Below are 26,082 nucleotides of genomic sequence, written 5' to 3' on the forward strand. Positions count from 1 at the left end.
CTCCTGGGCTCAAACAGTCTTGCCATCTCTGCCTCTAAAAGCACTGGGATCACAGATTGGAGCCACTGTGTCCAGCCATCAGAGGTCTCTTATAAATGCACATTCAGTCCGACCATTTGTAAGCAAAACTGGACAGTAAGAGACTCCTTAACACACAGCTCCCCTATCCTCCTCCCTGTTGCGTGCTTCCTGTTTCTCCATGACTCTTCTCACAGCCAGGCAGGCCCGACACTGGGATTTCGCATGCTCATCTGTCTCCCTCCACTGGAGCATGAGCTGGCCTGGCAGGGCTTTTGTCTGGCTTGCTTGCTGTGCCTGAGTTGAGCCATCGAAGGCACTCTGGGAATGGAAATGAGTGGTTGACGCACATTCCCCTCTCATCTGGTTCTGGCCCCCTCTTCATCAGTTCCCCTTATTTTTCCCCACTGCTTTCTAAGCTTCAGCCTTAGCACTTTCATTTTCTTGAGATCAAGGTGCTCTCCCTGCTTATGAAGCACCATGAAGGTGGAATCACACCTCCCCTCCCGCCGGTCTTCCACTACTTCTGCCTCTCTGCCCCCGCCAACGCCGCCTTCACTCTCTACCTAAATATCCCCTCCTCAGGGAGGCTTTCCCTAAGCAATCTCTGAATAATGGAGCTGTGCATTCCCTTATTATTTTTTAAACATCTAACATCCCTGCTACACTGGAAGCCTGAAATTGTCAGGAATCGTATCTGCCTTGTCAATGAATGCACACACAGCACCTAGCCTAGTGCGGGCTTTCAACTAATATTTTCTAGACTGAGTCCATGTGATTCAGTCTGCATTAGTGCCTAATCAGCAATGAATGGTCATTATCTTTTCCTCCATGGAGCCACTTACATCAATTAAAGTGTGAGGCAGTCTCCCCTCCATCCCAGCCCCTATACTTTTCCCACCTGATCTTCCAGCTGAAGCTCTTGGGCTCCCATACTTGCCCCAGAGGAATGATTGTGATATGACAGGACAAAGTGCTGAAATATATATATATGAGTATTAAGTATATGCAGTCATGCATCCTTAAACAATGGGACTGTGTTCTGAGAAATGCATCTTTAGGTGATTTGGTCATTGTGTGAACATCATATAGGGTACTTACCCAATCATAGGTGGCAGAGCCTGCTACACACCCAGGCTATATGGTATAGCCAAGGCTCCTAGGCTGAAAAATTGTACAGCATGTTACTGTACTGAATACTGTAGACTCTTGGAACACAATGGTATTTGTGTAGCTAAACTGGGGCTGGGGCAGAGGGAGGAGGAGTGATTACTGCTAATGAGAAATGGTTTTTTTAGGGGGCATGAAAATATTTTCAGATTAGATTGTGGTAATAGTTGCATACCCTATGATATACTGAGAACTCTTCAATAGGTGAATTTACTGTGTGTGAATTTTATCTCATTAAAGTCTTTAGAAAATGATGTGGGAATACTGAAGACAGATTAGTTTTGATCCATATGTCAGAAAATTTCAAATTGGAGGAGATATTTGGATCAGCTTTGAGATGGAGTCTTACTCTGTCACCCAGGCTGGAACTCTGTGGCACATCTTGTCTATGAATGCACACACAGCACCTAGCCTAGTGCGGGCTTTCAACAGGTATTTTCTAGACTGAGTCCATGTGATTCAGTCTGCATTAGTGCCTAATCAACAATGAATGAAACATAGAAAATATATAGTAAAAATATGGTATCAAAGATAAAAATGGCACACCTGCACAGGACATCCACCATGAATGGAGCTTACAGGACTAGAAGTTGCTCTGGGTGTCAGGAACCTAGTGGTGAGTGAATATGAAGGCCTAGGACATTACTGTACACCGCTGTAGACTTTACAAACACTGTACAGTTAGGTTACACTAAATTTATTTTTTTACTTTGTGTCTTTAATATAAATTAACCCTAGCTTCCTTAAACTTTTGTACTTTTCAATTCATTTTTCATTGTTTGACTCTTTTGTAATAACACTTAGCTTAAAACACAAACACATTGTACAACTGTACAAAATATTTTCTTTTTTATATTCTTATTCTATAAGCTGTTTTCTGTTTTTAAGTTTTTACTTTTTTTCCTTACATGTAAAACTTTTTTGATACCTAAAACACAAACACACATGAGCCTAGGCCTATGCTGGGTCAGGATCACTGATAGCGCTGGTCCAACCTCCACATCCTGTCCATGGAAGGTCTTCAGTGGGCAGTAACGTTCATGGAGCGTTCATCTCCGAGAATAACAAGGCCTTCTGCTGGATACCTCCTGAAGGTCCTGCCTGAGGCTGCTTCACAGTTAACTTTATTATTATTATTATTTTTAGTATAAGTAGAACGCTGTAAAATAAGTATTAAAAAGTATATTATAGTAAATCCATAAACCAGTAACATGGTTGTCTATTATCATTAGCAAGTATTATGTACTGTACATGATCGTATGTGCTTGACTTTTATATGACTGGCAGTGGAGTAGATTTCTTTACAGCACCATCACCACAAACACCTCAGTAGTGTGTCATGCTGTGACGTTAGGACAGCTAGGATGTCACTAGGCGGCAGGAAGTTTGCAGCTCCAGCATGGGACCACTGTGGTATACGTGGGTCGTTGTTGACGGAAATGTTGTTATGTGGCGTGTGATGGTCTATCTTTCTCTGAGGGTTATTAAAAGTCAGGAAGCTTCTACAAGGACTGTGAGGCCTCATATTCATGACTCAGGGCCCTGACCAGGCCCTCCTGATAGTTCTTGTTTGGCAGTGTCTACATTCGCCACGATTCTGGCATTCTCTTCCTTACTTCCGTGTCTTTTCAGTCCTGCTCACTTTCTCAGAAATGTCTTTTCCTCCTCTTTTCTGCTTGTCAGACACATATACTTGATAAAGTATATGTGTTAGGGTCCCCAGCCCCCCGATAGCAGAAAGTGAGCTGGGATGGGCGAGCAGCAGCACCTGTGTTCTGCCTCCTGTCAGATCAGCAGCAGCGTTAGATTTTCGTGTGAGTGCAAACCCTGTGATGAACTGTGATGCAAGGGATCTAGGTTGCATGCTTCTTCTGAGAATCGAGTGCCTGATGATCGGAGGTGGAACATTGCATCCCGAAGCTATCACTGCAACCTGGTTAGTGGGAAAATTGTCTTCTACAACACTGGTCCTTGGTGCCAAAAACCTTGGGGCCTGTTGGTATAAAGGAACAGGAACGCCTGTCTTACTCACCACACAGAGGCTTTGCCCTGCCCCTGTCCTGCCATAGCACTTTCAATATAGGTGTTTGTCTCATAGGCTAGAACTACACTTTTTTCCTCCGGCTTTCTCATCATTTTGTGTAAGGCCTTCATCTGACCTTTTTTCTCTTGTGTACTAATGCGTGGCACAGCCTAGGAGCCCAGGAAGTATTTTAAACATTTAAGTTAGTGCTCCTAGTGCTGTCTTGATCAGAACTAGAAGCCGTCCTACTTTCTACTTTTGCAACGTGTTTGCCTGTCTTCTTTGCCACTAACCTTCATCGAGAAAATCATCTGTGAAAGGTCATTATCAAGTTATCTCAGCACTTATTTAATGTGTGTTTAGCTGCTTTACTGTCACATAGAAACATGCAGGAGTAAAATAAAGTAATAAAGCTGTCAATGAATACCCTACTTCCACTCAATATTGAATGCTGAAGAGCCAGAGACATTTGAGATTTTCATCTATACTGCTAAATTGATGTTATCAAGGTCGGTAACTGATCAATTTGCCTTGAAATACTGTTAACTTGATGAATGAAACTGTAAATTGTTAGGATATGGTGTGTTCTGGAAAACAATGTGCTTCAGTATTCTTTACGTAATAGTCTCCAAATAAGGTCAAGATAGGAAGCAGCCTCATGCTATGAAGCACCTGGTGTTTCTAACAAAGCAAGGGCAGTCATGACTGCTGATCAGCCACCATAGTCACCGAAGAGTCAAGAAAAATGCCACCACCTTCTTGAGGGCATTAGAGTTTGTAAGTACTGCCACGTCCATTTTCTTACCTAATCCTCATAACGATTGCAAGAGAGAGAACAGTATCCTCATTTTCCAAGTCAGGAAGCTTGGATTCAAAGAGGTTAAATGGTATTCAGAGGTCACACAAAGTTCAATGCAATCCCAAATGCTTCCTGGCTCCAAACTGGATTCTTTCTGCTATGATGTAGCTACTTCATTGCTAGGGGACTAAAAATTTCAAATCTGTGTAGCTGTGTGAAATATTTTGAAAATCTACCTTCGTGATTAATATTTTTTAATATTGTGTAATTTTTAATTTTTGTGGGTAGTGTGTATATATATGTGTGTGTGTGTGTGTGTGTGTGTATATATGGTGATGCTCGCCTGCCCCTGCCTCACTTCCTGCTCTCGGCAGGTTGGGGACCTTTACTTTATATATGTGTGTATATATATACATGTATATGTACACACACACACACACACACACATATGGGGTAAATGAGATGTTTTGATACAGGCGTGCAATGCATAATAACCACATTATGGAGAATGGAGTTTCCATCTCCTCAAGCATTTATCCTTTGTGTTACAAACAATCCAATTGTATTCTTTTAGTTTATTTTAAAATGTACAAATCGGTTATTATTGACGATAGTCACCCTGTTGTGCTATCAAATAGTATGTCTTATTCATTCTTTCGTTTTTAGTATTTAAAGAGTAAACTTCAAGCAGTGTCCAGGGGGTAGTAGACTCTAGAATAGTTGTCGAGTTTGAGTGTACACAAACCCTGATGCAAATGAGATATTTCAGTCAGGATACATTTCAAAAAACTCCAACCGATTGTCCCTGACAGTATAAAACTTTCAGAATTCTGCAGAAAAGTAAACCTTTATTTCAAAATTATGCTTTGAAGTTTGAAGATAAAAGGAGAGCTGTCTAAGTCCCAGTGCTCAAATAGATGGACTAAAAGCATTTTAGAAAAATTCTGGAGAACTTATCAGAATTTGAAATGAATGTGGTAACAGATCCCCTATAGTTCAAGTCCTCAGTACTGAGTAACAGGGTTTAAAGCAGCTTAGCTCAGACGAATGCATACAAGAATCAAAGCCTTTTACAGGGTTTTGAAATGTGTTTCATTTTCTCAGGAAAGAGAAAAACAGATTCCTTACTTTTATATACCTGGTCACCTAAGAATATTTTCTACTCTATGGTTCTGGTCCATGCTTAGAGCAATATGTAGAAACACAGTAGAACTTACTCACATCTGTGATTGCCAGCTGCTGCCCATCTTGGTTCATCTTAACATAGTGCTTTATTTACAATGCATGCTAATGTTTATTTCTTAACACTAATTAAAATTTAGCCATGACTCCTTGAGCAGGACATGTAAGCATTATAAGAAGCACTTCTGTATGTTCTTACTTCCAAGCAAGAAGCTGCAGGATTCCTGTCCACCCACTATGCATATGGGATTTATTCATTTCATCCTGCTAGATAACCTCCTGTCCCCTTGTTGAATTCAGTTTTTCTAGCATAGCCAATTCTTCTTGGTTAAAGTTTTTTTAAAACTTCTGGTTAACATTTTTAATGTTGAATTCATTTACTTCCACACACTTTCTGTGAGTTTCCAGAGTAGGAAAACCATTCCTATATTATTCACTGGCCACCCTCTGCTCTCATCCTCCACACTTCATCTCTCACAGGCCTCACCTTCGCTCTCTTCCTTTGTGAAGCTCTTCAGAGCTTTCTCTTTTCTCAGGATGATGTTTTCTCCTGACATTTTCTTTCTTCTTCTTCCTTTTTTTTCTTTTGAGGCAGAGTGTTTCTCTGTTACTCAGGCTGGAGTGCAGTGGCACCATCCCGGCTCACTGCAACCTCCACCTCCCGGGATCATTTGATTCTTGTGTCTCCCCCTCCGAGTAGCTGGGATTACAAGCATGCACCACCACACCTGGCTAATTTTTGTATTTTTAGTAGAGACAGAGTTTCACCATGTTGGCCAGGTTGGTCTTGAACTCCTGGCCTCGTGTAATTCACTGGCCTCAGCCTCCCAAAGTGTTGGGATTACAGGCATGAGCCACTGCACCCTGGCCACTCCTGATATTTTCTGAACATTTACTCTTACCATCTATGCTAACACTAACTGTCATGCAAAATGCACCAATGCCTTTGTATTTTTGCAATGTGAAAAATCGTGTGTGTTTGTATGTGTGCTAAGTGTGTTCTGAGGTTTGATTCTCCTGATCCTTCATTGCAGCTAGTTTATTTTAGATTATATTCTCTTAAGAAGAAGAGACAATGTTGACTTAACTTTGGATAATGTCACAAATAGCTTGCTGTGTACTAATTGGTTTCAATGATAGTATTTTTGAGTGATAACTACTTACAAATATTAAAAATATGAATATAAAAATTATTCAATATTCAGCCAGAATCTTTTAGGGTTAAAAGCCTCAACTAGGTTATTTTTATGATTCAGGAGTTCTTCCCAAAAAGATGGCAATGCTGATTGGCATTGATTCATGGAGATGAAGCTCTTAGCCTTCTGCCCTTGAGACTTAAACAGAGGGTTTACATGTAGACAGTCTACACTGATCACTGAGACAGAGAAGTGCCTTCTCCATTCATGCTGCCTTTTTAAATGTTGTTTTTTTCTTCAAGGATAGACTATGTTAATGTCAGCCCAGTGCTCTGTTTATAAATGATGGCAGGGCCTGGGGGACGGGGGACGGGGGATGGGTGGATTGCAGGAAGCTTGTCTCAATGTGCCAGGTTTTGTAGGCGACAGGGTGTAGTAATGGTTTCTTACATGAATGATTGCTGTAGCTAATGGAGGCCTTGTGAAAATGATTCAGATTAAGCTTCTGGTTTGCTTTAAGCTTACTGACCCAGTATAATTGAGTGTAATTCAGTGGAATCAGTGAATTTGTATTCTTACAGTTAATAGCAATATATTCTTGAGAATGAAGAAACCATGAATGAGGTTCCTAATTTGCTTTTCTGCATCTTCCATGACCTTAAGAAGGATTTCATGAGAGCATTGGGGAAACTTTAAAAAAATTCTCTTTAGAAACACTTTACACCTCACTCACTGTTAAACATGATTTATGTTGATAGCTGTGCTAAAGCGAGAAGTAATGCAAAATAGGGGATGTAGTGGTTGTTTTATTTAAGGGACACCATGCCTTTAACCACCTGCGGATTGTAGTGACCTTACCAGTAATATCAATGGAATTATTATTATTTATGACTAGAGAATGACTTATGACTGTAAAGAAAAGAAGGGAGAGAGAGGAGGAAAGCTAAAAGAAGGGAGGAATGAGATGAGAGGGAGATGAGATGGCAAAGAACAGAGGCAAATCTAAGGCAATCTTCAGAAGTAGTAAAGTAAAACAGAAATATTGGTTTGCAAGGCAGTTGCACATAATAGAATAGCAGGGACTAATTTCATTAACATCCTTGCAGCAAATAATTTTCCAGAATGAAAGGAACCAGCTGCACCAAGCAGATTTATATTTTTAGTAGCAACCCAATCTAGCAACTTTGTGAGCATCTTAGGTTTGGTTTAGTTTTAAACTCATAAAATCTTAGCTGCCTGAACCGAGAGAGCTTGTTCTCATTAGTAACTGACACAAAGGGTTTTGTTGATTGTCCACATAGTTTCTGATTGCCAGAAAAAAAAAAAGCAGTGAATGCTATAAAGGCCCATAAGTTATGGGATGTGAGTAGGAAGCCCAAAACTTATGGGAATTACGTAGGAAAGAACCCATCATGAGATACATGGATGATGTTTCAGATTCTCGGAGATTAACAAAGTCTCTAGAGGTATTTATCCAATATGATCTTTCTAGGGCATAGGAAAAGCTTTTTTTTTTTTTTTTTTTTTTGAGACGGAGTCTTGCTCTGTCGCCCAGGCTGGAGTGCAGTGGCCGGATCTCAGCTCACTGCAAGCTCCGCCTCCCAGGTTTACGCCATTCTCCTGCCTCAGCCTCCCGAGTAGCTGAGATTACAGGCGCCGCCACCTCGCCCAGCTAGCTTTTTGTATTTTTTTAGTAGAGACGGGGTTTCACCGTGTTAGCCAGGATGGTCTCGATCTCCTGACCTCGTGATCCGCCCGTCTCGGCCTCCCAAAGTGCTGGGATTACAGGCTTGAGCCACCGCGCCCAGCCAGGAAAAGCTTTTAAACCATCGACCAGCCTCTGGAAAAAGATATATGATAAGGGAAAGAAAGTTAGGCAAAAAGAAAAAGAATCTGTGACTCCATTAAGGAACAAGAGCTACTTTGCTTAAAACCGACGTGTATTTTCCTCAGTGCCGTGCCCTGAGTGGGTGGGAGAGGGAGTTATTACAGCCTCATTCCTGCTCCCACCAGAGCACCTGCACTAAAAACTGTTTTATCTTTTGGAGTCCTGGATATGATCTTGTTTAACAAGATATTTTGACTACAAAAGTATAACTTTTTTTAACTGTCTGCCTAAATCATTCACTTCATTGAGCATGGAGGCAATGGAAACTCTTCTTATTACAGTCAAATAGTTGCTTCACTAGAGAAGATTTATCCACAGGAATTGATAGATTAAGTGTCAAAGCATTGTTGTTTCACTGAGTGCTTCTTTGAGCTTCACAAGTACTTCCTTTCTACACTAAAATGGCAGAAGTGAGAAGTCACACTTCACATTTGCTAATATCTCTAAGTATCTTTCTTGTCATCATCAGTAAACACCTACAGGTGGGTAGACAGTAGATCCAGGGACCAGGGGCAACAAAGAGTTGTGCATGAATTTGCAGCTTATTTGAGAAAAATATTCACACACACACACAGAAAAGTGGTAGTACAGTACAGGAAGTCCTAACTTATTGATAGGTTCTGGGAAACTATTACTTTAAGGGAAACATTGTATATCAAAACCAATTTTACCATTGACTAATTAAAATAAATAAGTTACCATGTGATATTTCTGGTCATGAAAACATCACCAGCCTTCAAAATAAAGACCCAAAAACCTTGTAATATTAAATATTGAAACAAATGTGAGCTATGTGTAAATGTGAGAAACATTAATAAAAACAAGACAATTATTTATCCAGTTTTTGGTGAATCAGTGAATGATGGCAGTAGTAGTAGTAGTAGTAGTGGTGGTAGTAGTAGTAGTAGTGGTAGGTTAAATCAAAGAATACATATTTACAAACAAAGTTATTATGAGCATCTCCTACCATCCTACCACCACACAATTGAAAACAGACATTAATGGCATATCATCAAAAAGGCTTCCTGGCACTGAAGAATTGAATGAATGAAATAAAAATACAGTTGAGACCTTCAACAATGGATTACATCAAGCAGAAGAAAGAATTACTGAACTTAAAGATAGGCCTTTTGAAATAACCCAGTCAGACATAAATGAATGAAGAAAAGAGTTTTAAAAAGAAAGCCTAAATGGCATATAGGACATCATCAAGTGAACAAACATTCAAATACTGTGAATGCCAGAGGTGAAGAGATAGAAAAAAAGCATAGAAAAGCCTATTAAACCTGGAATAATAAATAAACATTTCTTAAATCTTAGATGTAGACATCCAAATCTTTAAGGAAGCTTAAAGATTTCTGAGTATGCTTAACTCAAAAGTTTCCTCTCTGAGGCACATTATAGTTAAACTGTCAAAAGTTAAGAGAAAAGCATCAAGTCACATATAAGGAAATTCCCATCAGATTAACAGCAGATTTCTCAGCAGAAACCATATAGGTCAGGAGAAAATTGAGTGATATATTCGAAGTACTGAAAGAAAGAAAAAAATTCCTGGTGAAGAATACTATATTCACCAAAGGTGTCCTTCAGAACATAAGAAGATACAAAGTGTTTCCTAGACAAACAAAAACCAATGGGATTTGTCACCCTAGACTGGCTATATGAGAAATGCTTAAGAGAGACCTACATCTGGAAGTAAAGGATGCTCTCCATCACCGTGAAAGCACACTAAAATATGAAACTTACTGAAAGAGCAGATACGTATATGAGAAACAGAAAGGAATGAAATGTTATTACTACAGAAAGCGACCAAATCTCAAAGATACACATCAGAGAGGAAGAAATGAATAAAGGATTTACAAAACAAACAAAAGACAGTGAAGAAAATGACAGGAATAAGTTCTCACCTATTAATAACAACCGTGCATATAAACAGTTTAAATCTCCCAAATGAAAGATATAGACTCACTGAATGCATAAAAATATATAATATAGCAAGACCCAACCATATTCTGCCTTCAAGAAACTGACCTCACCTGTAAAGAGATATAGATCGAAGGTGAAGAGATGGGAAAAAATAATTTATGCAAAAAGAAACCAAAAGTCTGCACTAGTTACTATAGTTATGTCAGACAAACTAGAACTTTAAGTCAAAAAACATAAAAAGAGACAAGGTCACTACATAATTATGAAGGGATGAATTCAGCAAGAAGATATAAATCACACACACACACACACACACACACACACACCCAACACTGGTTGGTGCACCAGATATATAAAGCAAATATCATTAGCGCTAATGGAAGAGATAGACTCCATTACAATCATAGTTGGGGACTTCAACATCAAACTTGCTTGCAGCATTAGATAAATAAACTAGACAGAAAACCAACAAAGAAATATTGGACTTAAACTACCCTACGGACCACATGAACCTAGCAGACATAACAGAACCTTTCATCCAACAACTGCAGTATACACCTTCTTCTCATCAGCACATGGAATTTTCTCCAGGTTACACTACATGTTAGGCAACAAAACATACTTCAATAAATATAAAAAAGTCAAAATCACTTCAAGTATTTTATCAGAACACAATGGAATAAAAGTACAAATCAGTAACAAGAGAAATGTTGGAAACTGGACAAATATATGGAAATTAAGTAATATGCTCCTGAATGATCATTGAGTTAATGAAGAAGTGAAGAAGGAAATAAAAAAATTGAAACAAATGAAAATGGAAAGACAACATACCAAAACCTATAAGATTTAGCAAAAGCAGTTCTAAGAGGGAAGTTTATAGTAATAAATACCTACATCAAAAAGTAGAAAGGTTTCAAATAACCTAATGATGCACCTCAGGAAACCAAGAAAAGCAAGAACAACCCAAATAAAAAATTAGTACAAGGAAAGAAATAATAAATATCAGAGCAAAATTAAATGAAATGGAGACAAAAATAGAGACTAACAGAGATTAACAAAATGAAAAATTGGTTTTCAGAAAAGATAAACAAAATAGATAAACCTTTAGCTAGATCAAGAGAAAAACAGAAAAGACCCCCAAAAAAAATAGAACAAAAAGGAGACATTACAATTGATACCACAGAAATAGAAATAATCATTAGAAACTATTAGGAACAACTAAACAACAACAGATTCCTGGACACATATAATCAACCAAGATAGAACCAGGAAGAGACAGAAAATCTGTACAGACCAGTAATTAGCAATGAGATTGAATCAGTAATAAAAAGCCTCCCAACAAAGAAAAGCCGAGGATCAGATGGCTTTACTGCTGAATTCTACCAAATTTATAAATTAGAATTGAGACCGATTCTTCCACAATTATTCCAAAAATTTGAAGAGAGAATTCTTCCTAACTCATTGTAATAGGCAAGCATAGCCCTGATACCAAAACCAGACAAAGATTTAACAAATAGGACAACTACAGGCATCATCATGATGAACGTAAGTGTAAAAATCCCCAACAAAATATTAACATCATAAATCCAACAGCACATTAAAAAGTTACAAAGACCATACTTTCAGGGATGATTTCTACCGTTCATTACCAGGGAGGTTTCTCTGAATGGGTAGAGCACTGGAAACCATGAGGAGGCACAGTGCTCTCTCCTGAGCGTGAAGCTGGCTCTTGGTGTTGCTTCAGTGCAGCTGCCAGGTGCCACTGGTGATTGTTCTTGTCTTCCTCTGGGAGAGTAAGATGGAGAGCGTGCAGTCTGAGTGCTTCCCATTTGATTGTTGTGTACTAAGAACAGTGTTTTTGTTGTACATGAGGGTGGTAGCTTTAGCATTTAACAGGCAAGTTGTTTGGAGAACATGTCAAGTGAGAGGTTTTTTCCTTTGTTCTTTGCTTGCTGAAGGGATCCTTGTGGGGTGGGCTGCTTGGTCTGTCACATGGCTCTCAAAAATGGGTTTTCTAATTCCAGTATTCCTTGGTTTTTCTGGGCTTCTGAAGGTTTTTACTAGGTAGTGTTTTCAGAAAGTTCATTATTGCTTAGTCTACTGTGTTTAGTTCTCTTCAAGATTTTGTAAAAGGGTTTGCTGGTGAAGAGACAAAAGCGTTTTTTTCTTGGTAGGTAAAGCATGTTGGAAATTATCTATTTACTCTTTTTTTTTCCTTTTTTTTCTTTCTCTTTCTTAAAAAAAAAAAAAAAAAAAAAAAAAACACCATGATCAAGTGAGATTTATCCCAGGGATACAAGGATGGTTCAACATACACAAATCAATGAATGTGATACACTACATCAATAGTGTAAAAGACAAAAGTCATATGATCATCTCTATAGGTACAGAGAAAGCTTTTGATAAAATTTAATATCTCCTCGTGATAAAGTCTCTCAGCAAACTTGCACCTACCTCAAAATGATAAAGGCAATATATGACATACAGCTAACATCATACCGAACAGGGAATAATGTGAATGTTTTCCTCTAAAATCTGGAAGAAGACAAGGATGCCCACTTTCACCACTTTCATTCCACATGGTAATGGGAGTCATGGCCAGAGAAATCAAGCTAGAGAAAAAAATAAAATCTCCGAATTGGAAAGGAAGAAGTCAGATTGTTCTTGTTTGCAGATGACATGATCTTATATTTAGAAATACCTTAAAAACTATTAAAAAGCTATCAGAATGTGTAATCAATTTCAATAATGATGCAAGGTACAATATCAGCATAACAAAAGTCAGTAGTATTACTATACATAAAGTGCAAACAATCTGAAAATGAAATCAAGAAAGCTATCACAAGAAAGTTACCAAAAAAATAAAATATCTAGAGATAAATTTAAATCAATGAAAGTTTTCTACAGCAAAACCTGTAAAACACTAATGAAGGGAATTAAAAACACCAAAAACTGAAAAACGATTACATGTGTATGGATTAGAAGAATTATTAAATAATCTTAAAATGCCTATATTACCTTAAAGCAATCCATAGATTCATTGCAATTCCTAACAAAATACAAATGACATTGTTGACAGAAATAGAAAAACAATCCTGATATTCATATGGAACCACAGAAAACCCTGAATAACCAAAGCAATCTTAGCAAAAAGAACAAGGCTAGAGGCATCACAGTACCTGATTTGAAAATATACTGCAAAGTAAGCAAAACAGCATGGTGCTGCATAAAAACAGACACATAGACCAATGGAACAGAAGAGAGCCCGTTAGTAAATCTGCATGTTTATAGTCAACTCATTTTTGATAAAGGCTTCAAGAGCGTACGATAGGGAGATGACAGTCTCTTCAATAAATAGTGCTAAGAAAACTGGATCTCTGCATGCAGAATAATAAAACTAGACCCCTGTCACCAAATATAAAACTCAAATCAAAATGCTGTAAAGACTTAAATCTAAGACTGAAACTATAAAACTACTAAAAGAAAACACGTTTTGTAGGAGAATTGCTTTGGTACATCATTGGTATGGACAAATACTTTTTGTTAACGAAAACGCAGGGAACCAAAGCAAAAATAGACAATTCAGATTTTTTTTTAAAGCTGCACAGCAAAGGAGACAAAAAAGTGAAGAGACAACCTACAGAATTGGAGAAATTATTTGCAATCTATCCATTGGATAAATAGGGATTAATAACTAGAATATATGAGGAACTCAAACAACTCAACAACAATAACAAAAATCTGTTTGAAAAATGAGCAAATGATCTAAGTGGACATTTCTCAAAAGCAGACATACAAATGGCCAACAGATGTATGAAAAAAATGCTCAACATTACCAATAATTAGAGAAGTACAGATCAAACCACAATGAGGTAACTTTTCATCACAGTTAATGTGTCTATTATCCAAAGAAAAATATAGCAGATACTGGCAAGGATGCAGAGAAAGGAGAACTCTTATGCCAGTGTTGGTGGGAATGTAAATTAGTTTAGCCGTTATGGAAAGCAATGTAGAGGTGCCTCAAAAACTAAAAATAGAGCTACTGTGTAATCCAGCAATCCCACTGCTGGGTATTTGGGTATGTTGCAAAAGAAAGGAAATCAGTGTAGGGAGATCTGCACTCTCATATTTATTGCAGTTCTGTTTACAATAGTGAAGATACAGAGTCAACCCAGTGTCCATCAATGGATGAATGGATAAGTAAAATATAGTGTATATACATAAAAGAATATTATTCCGCCATTAAAAAATGAAGTTTTGTCATTTGAAGCAACATGGATGAGTCCGGAGGACATTATGTTAAATTAAACAGGGCAGGCACAGAATCACAGATGCTACAGGTTCTACTCTCATGCTGGAGCTAAAAAAGTTGATCTCGTGGAGTTAGAGAGTAGAATGGTGGTTACCAGAGGCTGGGAAGGGTAAGGGGTTGGAGGGATGAAAAGAGGTTGTTAATGGGTACAAAAGTACAGTTAGCTTGAAGGAGTAAGTTCTAGTGTTCAATATCATAGTAGGATGACTATAGTTAGTAATAATTTATTGTATATTTCAAAATAGCTGCAAGAGAAGATTTGGAATGTTCTTAGCACAAAGAATTGAGAAATGTTTGAGGCAATGGAAGCCCCAATTACCCTGATTTGATTATTACACATTGTATACGTGCATCAAAATATCACGTGTACTCCACAAATATGTGAAATTTGTATGTATCAATTTTTAAAAATTAAAACATGACACTATTAAAAGTACTGCCTTTATTCCTCATGAAGATGTTTGTGGACTAATAGGAAAAAAGCATTACATATTTATAGAAAGAATATTCATATAGTGAAAAAAATTACAAATATGGCAGGCTCCCCAAGTACTTTTAAACACCATTTTTTAAAAATGTTTTTCTGAGACAATCTCGCTGTGTTGCCCAGGCTGGAGTGCAGTGGCACAATCTCAGCTCACTGCAACCTCCACCACCCGGGTTTAAGTGATTTTCATGCCTCAGCCTCCTCTGTAGCTGGGATTAAGGCATGTGCCACCACACCTGGCTAATTTTTGTATTTTTAATAGAGACAGGATTTTGCCATGTTGGTCAGGCTGATCTCAAACTCTTGGCCTCAAGTGATCTGCCTGCTTCGGCCTCCCAAACTGCTGGGATTACAGACGTGAGCCACTATGCCTGACCTGTACAATATTATTTATTGTGCATTTGGATAATTATTGTACACTTTATGAGTTTTTATTATTTGTATTCATTCATTTTCCAACCTGCTTATTCCTGCTTAGCGTCTCAGGTAGTCAGAGCCTATATTGGCAGTTCAGGACACAGGTGGGAATCAGCCCTGGACAGGATGCCCTTCCATTGCAGAGTGCACTCACATAGCCCCACACTCACTTACACTGGGACATTTGAGGGAATCCCATTAACCTGTTATGCACGTCTTTGGGATGTGTTAGGAAACCAAAGTACCTGGAGAAAACCTTCACAGACATGGGGAGAACGTACGAACTCCACACAGACAGTGGCACTGGCTGGAAATTGACATATTTTTCTCATCGGTGTTATAACTAGATGACATGGAGTGAGACAATGTTATTTGAGAACCTGGTATATAACCAGTATTTACCATAAGAGTCAAGTCAGTGATACAGATGATAGTATCAATATAGGCTGGGCGATTGGGGTGAGTCCTTTGAGAAAGCAAGCTTTGAGCTGGGCTTTCCAGAAAGAAGCTACAATCCCTCTCTGAGCAGAGGCAAGTGGGATGGGATGCTAGGCACAGAAGACAGTACTGATGGCAGTTTGCAGGAGGGACTTTCAATTGTTCAGGAGATAGTCTTAAGTTGGTGCAAAAGTAATTGCGGCTTTCGACAATGGCAAAAATTTTTTTGCAACCACTTTTGCACCAACCTAATATAATATGTTGATTCTAATTGAGCATTTGTTTTGAAAGAGTAGTAACAGATACAAGATAGACGGATGCTCAAATGTAGGGAAATTATTGTACTAGGGTTCTCCAAGAAACAGAACCAGTGTGATATGTGTGTGCACACACACAAAGATTTATGATAAGGATTTGGCCCACATGTGTGGAGGCTGACAAGTCCCAAGATCTGCAGTTGGCCAAGTGGAGACCAGAAGAGCCTGTGCTGGTGTGGTTCCAGTTGTAAAGGCAGCAGGCTGAAGACCCAGGAAGAGCCGATATTTCAGTTCATGCCTGCAGGCCAGGAAAACAAAAAGAAAAACAAAAAACAATGTCCCAATTCAGAAGCGGTCAGGCAAGGGGAATTACCAGTCTTTTTGTTGTATTCAGCCTTCAACCTGTTGGACAAGGCCCACCTGCATTAGGGAAGGCAGTCTGCTTTGCTCAGGAACCTGATGCAGGTGTTAAACACCCAGAAACACCCTCACCAGAAACATTTTTCACCAGATGTCTAGGCTGCCTCTTACCTTGGCAACCTGACACATAAAATCAACCCATCAGAATCATGGATGCCAGGAATTTACATTTAAATTGTAGATAGTTGAATATGATGCTTTATTTAGGCAAAAGTCCACAGTTAGATAAACTGTCAGTAGATGCATTTATTAAGGTGTCATGTGTCTGTTATTAATCATATCATTTTGTTTATTCCCCTCTTTTGATGTATAATGATCTTACTATGTGCCAATAAGTGAATATATAAAATAATATGTTTGGGTTTCTACAGGTGTATTTGCATAACAGAATTCTCACTTGGGGGCCTGGCCTCGATTCATATTTTCATGCCAAGATAATTGTTGATGTTGTAGAGAGTTGCTTAGTTAAGCAAAGAGATGAGCACATCTAAAATCAAGCTGGCAATAGGACCCTTTGGAATAAATATTTATGTTCATGGACATTGGTCTAAAGTGGCATCTTTAAACCTACCTTTTTTGTATTTGATAGAAACACAGAGTTACACCTTATGGTGACTGCCGCATCCGTTTCACACCCTATATCATGAAGTCACAAGAAAAGAGATGAAAATCAGTTCTGAATGGTAGTGCAGGCTAAATGTTCTTTCATAGGAAGTCAAGAAAGTAGCTTTTACGATTGCTAACATTTATGTGCTTTTCCAAAGACCTGTTCACATTCTTTCCAGCAATGGCAGGCACTTGAATAAACTACTGAATTTGGAACATAGCAAATGACTTCTTGGCCTATGAAGAATGGTGGTGGCGATAAATGGGTGGAACATTGCAGGCACCTAGGAAAGAGAGCACCATTTCTAAAATGTTTAGTGAAAATAGCGTTTTCAAGCAAACCGGAAATGTCTGATTGGAGGCAGAAGAGTGAGCAACTGCAGCTTTGAAGGAGAGCAGAGTAGCATGCTCCATTCAGCATGAGCCTGAGACTGCGGGTCTGGCAGCTGCACTGCCTCTTGCTGTCTGATGACTTTGGCGAGGGGTCTGGATTCATTGCAAGTCTCTGCTCAGCAGGGCTGGCACATTTCTTTCCTGTGTCCTCTGTTAGGGGATAGTGACAGACTTCTTGTAAACTCCAGGATGGAGCCTCGTTAGGCCTGTAAGTGCTAATGTCTTTGCTGACAGAATTGCTGGGATAATTACTGCCACCTCCTCAGTTTTGTGTGTCACAGGCCATTGTCCAGTTACCGTTTTTCTGAAGTGAAATTTGGTGTATGTGAATGGGTGTGTGTGTACCTGGCTCGAAAGGTGGAGCTGCTGAGAGATTGGACTGCCACTTAGGCTAAAGGTTTTCTGGTGCCGGACAACTGATTGATAAGTTTGTTTTTGTTTTTGTATTTTGTCCCTCCACCAGCCAGATACACACTGACTTTTGTGACTTTATAGAGTTATTCTCAGATATGTATTCCAAAACTAGCAATAATTGTGAAGTGATTCCAAGAATCCAGTAGTCAAGTCTGTGTGGCTCCCAAACCCATGTGCGCTTGTCTGCCTAATCTTTCTTAATAAAAAGCCATGATAGTTTTTCTTTACTGAGCTCTAGCAGCCAGTTGGCCTGGTGAGATTGAATAATGTCAGGTAGCCATGTCCGACGTTTGGAAAGCCTGCAGGCAGAAGGGAGTAAGAATGGTCTTACTGAACACATAATATTCTACCAATGTTAAGACATAGATTTATGGCCTCTAGCACAACATTCACAGTCGGCACCTGCTGTGTGTCATAATTGATGTTTTCCTATGGTTTCCTTGAACAGTTCTGCCTCAGCTAATGCCATTAAGTTTCAGAACTTAAAAAAGAGTTATTGTTAAATGTGGAAAACTGCTCCTGATTATTTTGGCCATCAGTTGACCACGTGAGATGAGATCATAGAAAAATTGCAGGTAATTCATCCACTGACATTCACGCTCTGTCTAGATTTATGAAGCCCTCCCCCAAGGCAGAAAATGCATCTGGAAAGAGTGCCTAATAGACATTTAGGTGTCTGGATGCCGAATAGATGCATATATGCATAGTTTCTCTGTTTTGTTATTTCACTTCTGTTTCTAAAAACCTTGATAACATTTAAAAGCAAATGTTGAGAAGGGAATGAAGGTCCCACCAACAGGACAAGACATTTGGGTAGTAGAGCACATAATTCCTTACCAGGTATCATTTGACCTGAACGCATGCTAACTCATTAGTACCCAACCAGCACCCCCTATTGAGTAGGTTAGAAATAAGCAAGATTTGACCTGAGCACATGCTAACTCATTAGTACCCAACCAGCACCCACTATTGAGTTAGGTTAGAAGTAAGCAAGACTTGGAACAAGGCAAAAGTCAGAACCATAGGCAGAAAAGACATAATGTCACATCCTTGGATGCCTGGTGTGAGAATGCAGAATGTTGGCAAGAAAGATCCATGAGTCTGGGAAAAAATGGGGACCCAGCTCTGTGTATTCTCCTGTGTCCGTGATTGTCACAGGGTGGTCTCCGGACCAGCAAACATCAGCACCCTGGAGAATGCAGACTCCTAGGCTCCAACTCAGATGTATTGAATCAGAAACTCTTGAGTGGCAGGACCCAGCAATCTTGTTTTAACAGTCGTGCTGGTGATTCTGATGCATTTTAAAGTTTGAGAACCAATAATGTATCATCCCCCAACAGAGGTGAAGTAAAGTGAATTTCGCAGAACATCTCTCCATGATTGCAATTCGCAGGCTGAGATGAAGGACAAGAAATGCTGATATATCTCTGCCCACTGAGTTGACAACTCAACAGACTAATGGGTTTTAGGAGTTCTTATTTTTTTTAATTCAAAATGTTTTGTTTTGATTAAAAACTGAAATATCAAAGAACTCTCTAAAAATTCTCTATTAGGACCAAAAAGAAAATGAAATATGCAAAACAATGTGGCTTGTGCTTTTGTGCTGTTACCCAGAGTGTGTCTCATTTTGCCATGGCTGAGAAAAGGGTTGGTGATATGGTTTGGCAGTGTCCCCACCCAAATCTCACCTTGACTTGTAATAATCCCCACGTCAGGAGTGGGGCCAGGTGGAGATAGTTGAATCATGGTGGTGGTTTCCCCTATACTGTTCTTGTGGTAGTGAATAAGTCTCGTGAGAGCTGATGATTTTATAAATGGAGGCTCCCCTGCACAAGCTCCCTCTTGCCTACAGCCGTGTAAGTCAAGAAATGCCTTTGCTTCTCCTTGGCCTTCCGCCATGATTGTGAGGCCTCCCCAGCCATGTGGAACAGTCAGTGCATTAAACCTCTTTCTTTTATAAATTACCCAGTCTTGGGTATGCGTTTATTAGCAGCGTGAGAACAGACTAATACAGTTGGCAAATTTGGGCATCCCATTTCTAGTATAGACAACAGAATTATTCTCCAGATTTAGAAAGAGAGATGAAGGTGCCTCAGCCAAGACATCTGGTGTCTACACTTGCAGAAGGTGGTCTGATCACCTATCACATCTGCTGAATAAAGTACGGATCAGTTCGGATCCTCATGTTATCTTGAAGATTACTAGGCAAAAATAAAGTCATAGCTGTGGCGTAAAGCCCGAAACTAAATTCTGGGAGTTAATTACATTATGGACATGAACTCTTTTACGAGATTATGTATTTCTTTGCATCTGTATAATTGCATCATTAGTTCAACAGCTTCATTTAATGCACATTTGAGGGTCTATTACATACAAGCTGGCGTTCCTTAACTATGCTCTCCTAGTGTTGCCTCTTGGCCTTCTGTCTGTGACCATTCTATTTAAAGAAACTTAGGGAAGAAGGAAGATAAATATTTGTTTTCCTTTTCTTGACCATAGAAACACCAAGTTCAGTCACTTATTTCAATGGAAACTGAGTGCATTCTTCCAGCCCTCAAAATCATTTAGTTTAACTTTTCTGATGGCCCACTGTGGACTATGTGGAAATTCCATGTCTCTAAAAAGAAATGGAAATGCGTCCTTTATAGACTGACCTATTCAGGAATTTCATAGGGCCAAAGAGAACATGACGGGGGAATCTCAGCTGTGCACTGAATTTCTCCACTCCAAGTCACTTTCTCTGATTGAGAGTGAACTGAAAATTGTTTTGAAAACCAAATTGAAAGCAACCACTTACTTACAGTAAGGGTTGAGAGGGGCATGGTGGGTAAGTCTCTTACGAAAGGGATCCATAGAATCACTGTAATTTTGCAATTCATGAATCTAGCCTATGTTTTTATGTAAATTGAGTGTGTGCGCCATGTGAGTAATGTCCGCCTTATAGGGAATTGTGTAGAAAAATTATTCAGGCAATTCAAATGGATAATATTTGGCATGAGTTCTCATATTTTGACTGGCTGTTTGCCTGCCTATCTAGTGAACTTAAAAAAAAAAAAAAGAAAATGTTCTGACAGGCTTGGAACTGAGTTTGCAAAGATAGGATGGGGCCAAGTTAGTATTGCTTGCGGCCACCAGTAATTCAGTTCAGAAGATGACTGACCTCTGGCATGAGGGATGAAAGACGTAATGAGGGAGAGCCGATGGCATCAGGAAAGGGAGCAGTGTTTCAACAGCTATTAGGCTGGTGTAAAAGTAACTGGTAATCCAAAAACCACAATTACTTTTGCACCAACCTAGGAATTGCCATACATGGCACGAAGCCAGAAAGAGAGCTTATGGGGGACCCTGTGGCTTGTGCCACAAGTTGGAATAAACACAGAGAATCAGATCAAGACAATCGCCGTTTACCCTACTTTTACAGAAAATTTGATTTCTTTTTTTTTATTTACTTAAGGATTGAATTTGTTGCTAACTCTTTTCCCTCAAATGGTTCCCCCTCACCCATGCATTTCAGTGAAGCAGTGCATATAAGTGATGACAAAATTTGCATTTCTGTAGACTCCAGCTGTCTGGTTATGTAAATGATGAGCATACACTATATTGTATTTTCCAGAAGCATGTGTGCAGCTTGTATAGCTAAGTGTTAAATTTATTTCAGAATTTATTTAAAGAGTGGTCCTTTGGGCATGGCTGGTGAATGCATGGAAAAATATACTCAAAGGCAGGGCAACAAAACTGTAGAAAACGTCTGTCTCAATTAAAGAATGTCCTTTGATATTCAAGTCAACTGTGTTACAAACAAATCAAAAACATTCATAAACCATCTGAAGTAGAGCCATCTGATTTTTGTACGTATATAACTCAAATATCTTCACATATTGCCTCTTGTTGTCTTTTTCCTATTAAAAAACAAACAAGCTCTCTTCAAAGTCATATCTCTGGGAAGTTTTTATTTTCTAGTCCTAGCTTTCTAGTGCAGAAATATTGCCTCACTTTGATACACACCTTTATCTTTTTCAAACTACTTTTATATAAGTAATCCCAACTAATTCCCAGATCAGTGGCTGAGGTTAACATATGCCCATTTTACAGACGGGTAAACTGCGGTTCAGAAAATTGAAAACTCCTTACATTGTACAGCGGGTGAATAGCGGGGCCCGGGTTCATATCCAAGACTCTTGGCCCTACTTCCAACATTATTTTTCTTTATGTAGTGGTGCCTTTTTTTTTTTTTTTTTTTTAATCATCTCAAGAGTGACCTTCCCTGTCCCAGGAGCCTAATGCCCCTCAGGGCTGCTCACTCTCTTCAACTCCTCTGATTACAGTTCTCAAAAGTCATTTTATTACTTTTATTACACAGCTGACACTCATTTTATACTTGAGTATACAATCTGTCTTTTGTATTTTAAACCTTTTAATTTCTAATTGTGGAATAAGTAGTCTTTTTTCCTGATTAAAAATAACTTTAAGAACTATGTTAGAGCTGGGGACATCCTTCAGAACATCCCCTGAATCGCAGTGGATCTGTGGAGCTCCATGCGTTAAGCGGGAACCTAATTTATTTGGCATTATGGTGACTTAGCAGAACAAGAGGTGAAAGAAGGATTCATGGGTTGCCTGATGCTGTTGGAGCCCTTGTGAGGGTTTGTTGGAGCAAATGAACTTGAGACCTTCCAACTCGCCGCTGTTAAGCCCGCTGCCTGCCAGCTCAGGTTGATCTGTGTCGTGGTTAGTAATTAAGATAAATCTATTTTTGCATAGGTAATAACTACTGCTCTGTGATTACTAGCTCATATCTCCTGTCCCAAGTAAACATTTATAAATACTTTGAAGACATCTCAGTGAAGTTTAAATTTCCTTATAAAACTTCTTTTTAAGAATAATGGGCATGTATGCTATGCAGGAAAAACTCACAGCCATGATTGGTGTTTCCGTGAGTGAGAGCCACATGAGTTACAGTGGCCCTGTTCACATAATAAATGTTTAGCAGGAAGCATTTGCATATTACATTATGAGGCTTCTTTTCTGGCCTTCCTGTGTAATTTATCACAGACTTCGTGAGAAAATGCTTGCACCGAAAGCATCCTTGCACAAAACAGCACAGGTAAAGGAGGTTTCCTCTTCCTGCTTCTCTCATCTTTTGGCTTTTCCCAGGAGTGGAATTGGCATATTTCTTGCCCTGTTTCCCGGAAACCATGGGTAGAACTGGGAGGATCTAATATTCCCAAAACCATGGCAACCCAGAGTCAGGATTTTAGAAGTGCTGTGATGTGCTAGGTCCCTGACACTGAAGCACGAGGTCTCCTGAGTCACACCAAACAGTGCCACGGTTCTTTATCTTCCCTGGTGTCATCCAGAACACTCGTGTGGGTTCGCAAAAGATGCATAGGCAAAGTGGCCACTTTTTGCATCTGAGTGTGGATTTTAATGTGGATTTTCTCCAACAAGTCATTTGACTCCATTCGAGATTCTCTGAAGTCTTATTTTAGGAAATTTACCTCAGTTAGATAACAAATAAATATTATTTTGTTCTCAAACTTCCAAAGAATTTAATTTCCATTTCACTTCTCTGTGGAATACTTGTCAACTCTATCCAAAAGGAAAAACTAGATCTGAGCTCCTCCCTCCCGGTGTTAAACAGCATCACTCCCCCTAGACGATTATCCTTTGCATAGTTTATCTAAACCTACCTCTCACTTGCTGATTCTGAATCTCAGGGGTAGGACCTAGGAATCTGCAGCTTCACAAGTGCCATTGATTTTTATGATCAGACAAGTTGGGTAATGGACCTGTTTCTTGAACAAATATTTGTTACGTAAATACCACCTTTACGCTTCTCAAAGCACTTGGTACCTGCATTCTATCTCTAATATTGGAACATTATTATTATTATTATTATTATTATTATTATTATTATTATTTCCCTTTTGCAGGCAGGTAAGAGAATCACATGGATCAGATTGTGTCCCTTCCAAAAATCCAGAAAGCAATCCAGAGAAACCTCAATTACTTGCTAAAGCCCTTTACAAATTACAAAGTGTTGCGAGTTATTTTTATGATTAGGGAACGTTCTGGAATCAGTCACAGTAAATAGTTGATCTATTTTTCAAATGAAATTAAAGCACAGCAAAATCAAGCGACTTGTCTCACAGTGTCCAGCAAGCCCTCAGGTTGTAACAGATCTAAAAGAAAATGTTTGACCACTGTTCATCCCAATCTAACAAGCAGAAAGATACTGGAATTGATCAAATGTCTGAGACACCGTGGTTGAGATCCACTGTTGTAAAGCCTGGAGATAGCTAACATGATGAATCAGTGGCGGGGGCCTCCAGGTTAGAGAGTCAGTTCTAAATCCACTCTTGACCGCTGAGGGTCTCATTCCAAATATGGGAATAACATTGGATGGAGAACTATATGTTAAATGATTTCATACATTGCAATTGTTTCTGGTGGTAGATTCTTATCTAATAGTTAAAAGATGTTAGGAGAGGAGTCGATCTTTTTTATTCATTTGAATTCCCCTTATTAACTGCCTTCCTTCCTGGGCTGGAAGATGCCTTCCCGCTTGTGTTGCTGTCTTTGTTTTTAAAGTGACTGCACATCTTTGCCTATTTTTTCGGGTACATTGAAGACCTGGGAAATATTTCAATGGAAATTATTCCTGAAATCCCTATGAAGTATTTGCACTTTGGCTGTTGTGTGAAGAATGAAATATCGACTGAAGTGGCATTGGGTTGGAGTTAGTGCCTGTGTAATCACATGCTAATGTAGCTGCCCTGCCACTAGCCCCATATCACATCCTCCTACCACTTACCCTAAAATTGCAGAGGATCAGCTGTGTACAGTAGGAGGTCGGCAGTTCAGTTCTGCACAATGCAGAATAAATCACTGAGAAATCAATAAACAGCAGCTGACAAGACTAACTGTAGGAAAATTAAAGGCTGATGAAGAAGGTTGGGGAAAAGTTTGATCTTTCAGCTTAAAAATCTTAACAGAAAAATCCACTTTTTTGTTTTATATTTTAAAATAAAAGGTCTTTACTTATTGTTTTTATGAATAGATAATTAAAGAATGAAAAGAAAAAAGTGTTCCCCATCCTAGCTCTTGAATGCCTTAGTTCAAAACTTAAATAACTAGTGATGTTATTTATTTGTACTTTGGGTGATGTAGGTTTAATAATGTGGTTGGTTGACAGAGAGAAAATAATGAATTGTTCTCTGACTTCCTGTAGCTTTGGATGTGAATGTTATTTTTCCTTTTCGCTAAACTTTTTGGAGGCTTGCTTGAAGAAAAGTGTTGTTGCTGGAAGCCCTGACTCCTTCGTGCTTAACTCCATGGAAACGCGCATGTGCTTAGAGATCCACACTGACCTCACTCCCTCCAGACGCCATCATTTTGGCGCAGACATTATTCAGCAGACACTAGGAATATAAAAAGGTACAGGAGCTGAGTCTTGACCACTCAGAGTTCAGAGCCTAGAGAGAGAAATCCTGAGTAAATATTACATGCTTAATAACACTGTAAGGAGGCTTAAAATCTGGTGGCTGAAGGTCCTGTCTTGTAGGACCTTGTTATGCTCAAGCCCCTCAGAGGAGATGCTGTAGCTATCAGTGGCCACAGGAGAAGGCATCACAGAAGGTTGGAAACTTAGGCTGAGTTTTGAAGGGCAGGCAATTCTTAAATAAGGAGGGAGGAGAGAGCAAGGACATTTCAAACCAAGGAGCTTCTCCAGTATAGCTTGATCTCGTGTGCTGGGTGAGAATTAACAGTGCCGCATGTAAGGTGTGGAGGACGATGCCTGGCTTGTGAGGTGCTCAGTTGATACTAGTTGTCATTCTGAAGGATGTGGCTAGAAGATGAAGCTTCTGGAGACAGTGAATAAGGCAGTTACCCCTTCTTAGCTTCCATAACTTTGTTTTTTTTTTTTTAATCCTGGAAGCCTGAAAGGGCCTATTACCTACTTAACTTAGAGTCTTGGTTTTTCTAGCAACTAGCTAAGAAACTAAATAAATCACTTTTTGGCCGAGCGTGGTGGCCCACACCTGTAATCCCAGCACTTTGGGAGGCCAAGGCGGGCAGATCACGAGGTCAGGGGTTCAAGATCAGCCTGACCAATGTGGTGGAACCCCATCTCTACTAAAAATACAAAAATTAGCCAGGATGGTGGCGCACACCTGTAGTTCCAGCTACTTGGGA

The 26,082-nt window shown here is 39.2% G+C and overlaps 1 protein-coding gene and 1 non-coding gene across 3 annotated transcripts in view; both read left to right on the forward strand.

Moving 5' to 3' along the window:
* Positions 1 to 26,082, forward strand: part of PTPRM (protein tyrosine phosphatase receptor type M) — an 846,383-nt gene that overhangs the window by 420,574 nt on the left and 399,727 nt on the right. The gene's annotated exons all lie outside the window — the stretch shown is intronic.
* LOC111553640 lies at positions 11,753 to 11,965 on the forward strand. Its single transcript, XR_002735021.1, has one exon. It is a non-coding gene; the product is annotated as a small nucleolar RNA U3 (small nucleolar RNA).

This window comes from Piliocolobus tephrosceles, chromosome 18 (genome assembly GCF_002776525.5).
Source record: "Piliocolobus tephrosceles isolate RC106 chromosome 18, ASM277652v3, whole genome shotgun sequence".
NCBI lineage: Eukaryota > Metazoa > Chordata > Mammalia > Primates > Cercopithecidae > Piliocolobus > Piliocolobus tephrosceles.